This window comes from Argopecten irradians, chromosome 4 (genome assembly GCF_041381155.1).
Source record: "Argopecten irradians isolate NY chromosome 4, Ai_NY, whole genome shotgun sequence".
NCBI classification, from domain to species: Eukaryota; Metazoa; Mollusca; class Bivalvia; order Pectinida; family Pectinidae; genus Argopecten; species Argopecten irradians.
In genome coordinates, this window is record NC_091137.1 from 13616755 (window position 1) to 13625852 (window position 9098).

Sequence of the window (9098 nt, forward strand, 5' to 3'; positions counted from 1 at the left end):
AGGTCTGTAAATGTATGTCATTCAAAACGATTTTGTCTAATTTTAATTGCTATATGACTACTAGTGTTTTAATCAAAAAGGAAACTTAATCAATGAAATTGAGCTTTGGAAACAAATAAGTTAAAATGAATCTACGTATGAAAAAGTGTTTTATAAGAAGTGCTTATTAGTCAAATATGTACCACATTATATGTTCAGTGATTACCACTTACTAATGAAAAATATGATGATACAGATATATACAAAGAATTTTCAATTCCCATAAGTTTCATTTTAAATGGAAGTAAGGTTATATAAAAGATGTCTTGTTAAATGATTACCTTTTTTCATGGGATGTTAAAAACACTTGAGTTGAAACACATTATTTTGTAAAGTATTTTTTGACTTAAATGTTGCTATCATAGATAATATTTACACAATCGGTATAGTCCACATCAAGTTCAAAGGTCATAGGATTAACCAATGAAAATGCTTCCAAGCTTGAAGATCTTTTTATAGGTAAATTGAGCTATCAGAGCAAATATTCTGTATATTCCTTATCAAGTAAGCATGTCTTTTCTGTAAGTGATTTGCCATTTATGTAAAATCATACACATTTATGTTTGTGAATAATGTTCCAGTTTTCATTCAGTAATGCATGTGTTGAATGAAGGAACTTTTGATATTCCCTTAATTGTTAAATCCCTCACTCTGTGAATAAGTTGAGTTTTTGTTTATATTTTTCTCACTGTTGTTTTTATTGTTTTACTTTGTACATACTAGATATTAGCATGCCAATTGTTATATTTTCTTTTAAAGCAAAATTGATGTAACTTTGACTATTTTACCTGTACTATAAGACTATAAGAAGCAAATGTACTGGTTTGTAACTTTAAACCATGTCTTTTCTGAATATTGGAATGGTTTGATAAACATTTAAAAAACTTGGCCATTAGCACCTAATGTTGGTTAATTCATAGAGCCTAGCTGTGTAAAGAGAACTAAAGGTTCTGAGTTCAAACCCTGTTTTGGACACTACTTTGTTTTCCTCAATTTTATGCAGCAACAAAAATTGATCAAAAGTACTTGCTTTTATGCTAATCGGGGCTGGCTGTTTGTCAATTCATTATTTTGATGTTTATGATATTATAATCTGTGATTTGGTGGAATGGATTCAGGTTTAATGGTGACACTGTATGATGTGGTTTTAAATGGCATTATCAAATCTTAATGCCAACTTCAATTTTTTTAATGCTATTGTCATGGCTTTGATTGGAATGATAGGTAGTTAGGACTCAATGATAAAAAAATGAGGACACAATAGCTACACTATGTGACATTTGGAGAGCTTGACCAGAAAATACATTAAAACCAATTTCTTTTTCTTTAAAATTGAAATTACACTTAGTGTAAAAAGTCAAAACTTTATTTAGAACAAAAAACAACACAGAAATTGCTGAGTATTCACCATTATGATGTCCTTTTTAAAATAATATGTATTTGACAAGATATTGTTTAATGGATTTTGATACAGTACCTTGTATATAAATGTGTTGCTTTTATTTTCATTGGTATATATACAATATGGAAAGCTTTTATATCTGTTTTTTGTTCATTTTTGAAAATGTGACTGTACATATATTTTACTGATTCCTATATTGTAACTGCATTGGTATATTTTCCTAGAAGATCTGATTTCATGTATGATAAGTGATAAGATTTAGTATACCTTTTTTTCTTTCAATGTGTGATTTTTTGTTGAAAATTTACTTAAATACACTGAAACACAAATTGTAAACATATGCAAAAAACAACAGATGTCAGTATCGGGTTATGTTTGTTATTCATTTTTTTTTCAAATTTGATCAGGACTATGCACTCAGATATTTTAAACAGAAGAATATAAGCAAAATGTAATAATAATAAAAAAATGTCTGATGGCATTCACACTTACATGCAAAATCATATTTAGTTATATTTTAATACTGCATAGAAATAAATATGTATTGAGTTTTTTTTTCAAAGATCTTAAGAATTAAGATGCACATAAGGAACAAAAGTTTATCGCGAGAAAACATACATTTTAAAACTTTCAGCTTTTTCTACTTATCAAAGATGAGTGATTTTAAAGGTTTTTTTCCAAATATATTCAGATGTAAAATCATATCATACATAAATGAGTTTGATCAGAATAACAGCCAATTCAATAAATATAAAAATTAGTAGCCATTAGTTGATACTGTTGTAGATCAAACCTGTTAAGTTTGTAAAGGTGGCTATCTTTATTGGCCTAAATGTATTTTTGTATCATGAAATACCAACATTCCGTCAAAATCACTTGGACCAACTTATTGCAGTGTTGTTACTAATGTTCGTTACATTTTATACTAAAACTGTTATTTAGCAAATCAGATCTTACTTGAAATTTGATTTGAAATTATACTACTAATAAATATTTTTGAGATATGAATGATTGAAAAGAAAATGTGAAATAATACATCTCTGTTATTTATTCACAAGTTCCTGGTTATTAAGTCCTGTTGTATAAGAAAACCTGTGATACTGATTATAGTTATACAGTTTTAGAGGTCTGTGTTGTATGATCTATTAGAGTTACTCCCCTTTATATTTACTTCGACGGAGACGAACGAAGGGAAGTAACTCTAATATATAAGATTACAGTTAGAAAATAGCAGCATAATAAATTTGATATTTGAGTAATTTCATATACCACAACAATATGTCTCTTATTGAGAACTTGTATGCCTCATACCGTAAATTATACACTATATAACCATTGTCTGTCCGGTGCTTTCCTACTGTGTTTAATAGGTACATATCATATGGAGACATCAGCATCAGCATTAATTAGGCTTTGCACCTAATTCCCCATGAATAATTGTTTAGGAACGAGGTGGTGCATAAAAGATCTAGGTGTAAACCATTCGAATTATTCCCCTTTATTTCACTCCTTCAGTACTGAAGAAGTTAAAGTAAACTAAAATCTGATGGCAATCTCTCCCAGGGTGCATTGCGGTCCCAACAATTTCCTGGTGAATGTGGGGACTGCACGGAGAGATCGATCCCATGGGTGTCCATGTAGTCTGACTCAGAGAAAAGGGCGATAATTCCACTGTAATTGTCATAAATTGAGATGCTCCACCAAATTAAATCAGACATGCCAAACATTCCAACATTATTATTAGTTCATTTATAGGAGCAGTACACGATACATTATACACTATATCCGCTATAATTCCACGATTGTTTATTGAAATCATGGCATAAAATATCTTGTTTGACCATGACTCTTAGTTAGTGATCATAAGTTGGCATTTTATGAATTTTATAAATTAGTGTATTTCACTGTAATTAGTTATTCTTTCTACAATATTGTATGCATGCTGCAAATTTTGGAACAGTTTTGGTGCTGTTATTTTGGGCAAGTTTAATCATTTGAAATAGTCTTTACTTGTTTTTTGACATATAAGATGTACCTTCTATGAAACAAGTGATAGACCCATGTAGATATGTTTCAAACCCAGGTAATTAGTATTAATGGGGATTTCATAATGGCAACACAAAAATTAGACTGCGTGATACAAATGTATATTTTAGAATTATTTTCATATATTTCACAGAATTTATTAATTGCAGAATGTCAATCTAAGATTAACCTTAGCAAAGTCTTTGTAGACACATTGCATATGCATTTCACCAAGGGAGATCCATATGCTGTGATTGTGAAATGTAACAGATAGCATATAACGATTCCAAATCAGAAATACACTTGTAATAGCTTATAAGTCTAGTAACTGTCCCTATTTCTGAAATTCTTCCAACGTAATGGGTTCTTAATCGTATTTGATGACTTTATATAAACCGGAAAATGTTTTAACTAACAATGTTATCTTCAAAACTGTGTTTACATAAACATTGCTACTACTCACTGCCAGTACTATTTATGTCTCAGATACGTACCTCATCACTTTCAGATCATTCTATTTTAATTAATGTTGTCGATTTCTAGCGAGCATTATTTTTGTGAAAAAGTTTTGATTAGTCCTCAAGATATTTGTATGCGTAGGTGTATAAATTTGCACTAGTGTATCTAGTGAATGTTAACCTCAAATACAGAGATAAGATATTATTGATTAGTATGTCCAAAGTCTCAAACGCAAGTAATGATTTGAAAAATTATTGAAGTACTTAAATTATATGTATTCGTTTAGTTCAAGTTTCTGGTTTCCAAGAATAATCACAAAAATTATGACGCAAATAAATTATAAACTGTTAAGCTAACATAACTCTTTAATGCATGACAGTCCTCGGGAACACAGTGTTGTGTCTTTTACTGATATTAACAGTATTGTTAACTTTAAAAAGTGAGACCAGAAGAGTGGACGACTAAAGTGTCCCCCACGAGCAGCTTACTTTAAGTAATAATGACTTCGTCACGGATGAAATAGTGATAATGAACTTACTTGTGATACAGTTTGTGTTCTGTTGTTTAAGGTCGTTGAATCATTACACTTATTTTCCATTTCATTTTAAACTATGTGTGGATTCCAGTTCATTCTACATGTTGTGATAAAACATACGTGAACACGCACGTCATCGTAAATAATGATACACGACACTTAGAACAATAATTTAACGTGATGAATTAGTGATAGTTTGGTGATATAACAAAAATAGATACATTGTATTACATTGCTGAAACAGTTATATCATTCCTCACTGAATTAGAGTGTTGCCATGGTTTTAATATTCAGTACTTACCAATTCCTTCAAATCGTAGGTCTACAATGGTAGAATAAACTTGAAATAGAATTTTTCATTACTTACGTATAAATCTGTCCGTCTTAATGTATGTACACATCGTTCATTACCTGTTACGATCAAAATTGTAAGTAATCCAGTATTTACAAAATTATGTTTTACTGTGTGTCTCCTTTTGTTTACAAATTCCAACGATTTCATTTTTTTCACGAATTCTCAACCATTGAACACTGTCGTGTAAATATGTTTTTGTAATTTTAAAATTGTGCATGCTTATTTTTATATTGCCTGTATTTTTAGATTCTGATTATGTCATATATGATTTCAAAAAGTTAGCTCTTTTGGACATGTGTCTGTGGTTTAAAAATCAAACTAGATATTATATCTTGCAAGTTTATGTTTTTTAATTCTTAGTCATTTCCACGAATATATGATTGTCATGACTTCAAATTGTTCTGATTTGTATTGAGTATCAACACATAAACTGTACTTCTAGCTGTGTACATATAATTATTGATTTGATCACGTGTTCAGCTTTCAGACGCTTGTCCATTTGTGTTGTTTAATTGCCGTTATATGTGCCTTATCTGCCCAATAACATATTTCAGAATGTATATGTCTTTGAAGTACCAACCTGAATGAAAAAAACAGCCGACAGGTCAGAAACAAGCCGTAGTGAAGCTTGCTCGACATAGTGTAAACCCATCTTTCCTTCGCTGATATTTAATTCGCTCTTTTCATTTCGAAACAAGTTCGTAGATTGAAAAGTTAATTTCGTTAATCAAATGTTGAAATACTGCACTTATCAATATAAATGAGATAGATATTATTTTTCTAATAATTGAACTTTCACGAATTTTATGCGATGGCAAATTTTGCGAAAGAAATATCATGTGAAAAAATTGCTTTACATTAGCGTAGTTGTTGCGATGAGAAAAAAAGCAGAATGTGTCTTTTAGAATATGGACTACCAGGTTGGAAACCATTTTGATTTGTACATTATTAATTCTGTATGAGGTACGTTTAGTATTTCTATCGGGTTTTATATGTAAATACTTGTTTTAACATGCATACTATGCGAGTTGTTTACAATTTGACATTAGTGTCACATCGGCTATAATAAAATGATTTCATTATTGAAGTTATGACAGATTTTGCAAAAATAAATATATACATTTACGGTGATCAATCCATTGTTTTGTGAACAGTTTTATTGTTTATACTATACGGGACCACTGTAAATGATATCACTTCCTGCCAATAAACGCCTCCGAAAGTTTCACAAATTTTCTGTTTTGTTTCAAACTGTTAATCCAAATAGAATGAAACTTACAAATAGAAAATTGCCCGTCTTTATTCCGTCTCTAGGTGAACATGTTTCATTTCCCGCTATCTTGAAAGCATTCTCTAACCTTTAATGTGATGTCCTAAGCAATCAAACGGATAATACAATAGTTGTCATTTCTGAAATTCGGCCTCTTATTGCTGGACTAAAAGACAAACATACATGTAACATGAATTCAAAATGGTCAGCTTTACAAAAAGTCGAACATTGAACGACGATGACTTTCAAACAATTCACATACTGACGTACATTTGGAGCACACTTGTACATGTACCAAACACATGCTGTTTGTTTGTTGTTATTGCTGTGCTGTTCAATATCGAGCACGTTCATTTGTACATAAATAAGTATTTTCAGAAGATGTTTTTTTTATCGAGCTTAATACTTCACATACCTTGCAATTTACATCTCTCAAACCCCGATTTAGTTCCATTAGACTTCCGGATAGTGTATCAATTTTCTTTGTGAAAGCATGTGATATTGATCTTGGCCTCATCGAAGAACACTGCATTGACAAGCAACCATCTGTTCCGAATCTCTATCAGTCCTTGTTTGGATTCAAGAAACCATAAAACACTTTAAAACATGATAACATTTCTCGGGATTCCCAGCCATGAAGAAATAAATGGGAATACAGAAGCTGATAAAGCTGTTAAGACTGCACTCAACTTGGTAGAAACAGATTTGTAACTACTTTTGGCAATAATTATGGTCTACCAAAACAACCAATAAACTTTTAAAAATACATTTGTCCAGATAATTTAAATACTTTATTTTATTCAAGTGTCGTGCAATATGCAATATTCATCGAAACTGTAATAAGAATACACTTCTATCCTGGATAAAAATACAGGTTATTTAAATAAATAATTCTATACATTTTCCTAGCAAAAAGAGCTAATGAGACACTATTGCGCTATCAGTTTTCAAGCTTAAAACCATAGTTCTTTTATAGTAATGTTTAAGTTATGGTTTTGTTTTATATGTTATTAGATATATTATGAATATTTACACATGATCTTGTCATCTATGTTCAGCACTTCAATTTACACATATTTCCCCAGTTAGCATAAATTAACCGATTGCAGCTGGCTTTTAGTCATAAGATAAGCAATTTTTTAGCTCACCTTGCCCGATGTGGGGGAGGAGAAATAGGTTCCCATGTACCCCTCTGGCAGTTTTTTTGAAACATGTTTTTTTAGGACCGGTATGATGTCTAGTTTCATTTTATGCTTGTTGCCATTGACAACTAATGTCCCACGGGGGTCATATGGCGGCCATCTTGGATTTCATGTATCAAAAATGGCCAAAATGACACATTCGCATATATGCGCATAGATAGAGAAACACATTTTTGGATATGATTGAAACATGCTGAATACGATTAAATCACAATATTGACATTATTTCTTGTCATTTTATATGAAATGACGGGAAAAAAATGAAATTTTCAACTTTTTTCCCTGAAAAATCGATAAATGTCATGATTTTAATCACAAGTAAAAATTGATGGACAAATCACCTTGTAACGGTCATTTAGAATTGAACCAACCCTTGTGTAAACATATTTTTACTATAAAAAGAAAGATCGCATCAATGAGGTCGGAAAAAGAGAGAACTCCCCCCTAAAATTTTATCCAAAAATGGCCAAAATGACACATTCAGACAACATTCACAGGCAAATAAACACATTTTTTGATATGATTGAAACATGCTGAATACGATTAAATAATAATAATGACGTTACGTCTTCTCATTTTCGTGAAATGACGGGAAAACAATGAAATTTTCAGCTTTTTTCCCCTAAAATATCGATAAATGTAATAAATTACATCGCAAGTAAAACAATTGATGGACAAAACACCTTGTACCAGTCATTTCGAATTGCACTTTCCCTTGTGTAAACATACGTGTATTGTAAAAGGATTTTATATCTTTTAGCAGAAGAATCGTGGACATCCCCCTCCCAACACTACTCATAGAGAAAAAAAATCTCATAACTATTATTACAGAAATTCCATATTTCCTGATCTATGATTCAGACAGTTCCAAACAACAATTACATTTTTAACAGCCAGGGTCATGTAAGGATGTGCAAGGTTTATTGGTGGAGGAAAGGCGGAGTTCCCGGAGAAAAAACACCGCAAGCACTCAATACCTGGCAACTGCCCCTGTAGATTCGAACAAGCTAGCTACCCAGAGGTGGAGGGCTTGTGGTAATATGTCGAGACATCATACCAATCGGCCATCGCGGCCCGAAATACAACTAGAATGTAGTTAGAACCGTAATAATCCACTCTCTTTTAGTGAACAACTGGAAACATAGAACTTTTCATAAATTTTCGGCTCTTGCCAGTACGAAACGTACCACTGTGTTCGAATTATTATCCTGATTTTTTGTCCTGAAGACACGATGGTATAGCACAGCTCATTACAAGAAAACTAAATCCTTTCGGTGTCACGACTGTTACTTTGGTTTTCATCAAACTGCTGCAGGTTGGCGTAGGATTTCATCACTCCAGGAAAATAAATTTACACATCTAATTCGACGATTCCCTCATACTCCACCGAGTCTAGGAATCGTTGGAGCGATAACAGGTTGGGGGGCTTACCTCGACGGCCATTGCCAGTCGGGGGGAGTGGTCTGGGGATCAGGTTTCCGATCACATCAACGTGCTTGAGAAAAGGCTGTTCGGTTGACTCTGCAGGCTTTTCGGAAGATTCTAAATTCCAAGGTGGTTTGTGTGACTACATACAACTCTACAGTTGTCGCGTATCGAGAAAGGGTGGGGGCAAAGTCCCACGTCTTTTGTGCCCTCGTCATTCGTGTTCTTCTCTTCTGTCAGGAAATTCGGTTGACTCTCTTAGTCAAGCATCTTCCAGACAGGTTGAATGTTCTGGCGGATACTCTTTCCAGGCGCCGCAAGCCGGTTGTGACAGAAAGGCAGCTAAATCTCCCGATCTTCGAGGGCATTTGCTAGGTGTGGAACAG

At 32.5% G+C, this 9098-nt stretch overlaps 1 long non-coding RNA gene across 1 annotated transcript; it reads left to right on the forward strand.

Annotated features, from left to right (window-relative positions):
• The first annotated feature begins 2 nt into the window (after positions 1–2).
• Positions 3–6047, forward strand: LOC138320666 (uncharacterized). Its single transcript, XR_011208230.1, has 2 exons — positions 3–3032; positions 3093–6047. It is a non-coding gene; the product is annotated as an uncharacterized lncRNA (long non-coding RNA).
• Positions 6048–9098: the final 3051 nt, after the last annotated feature.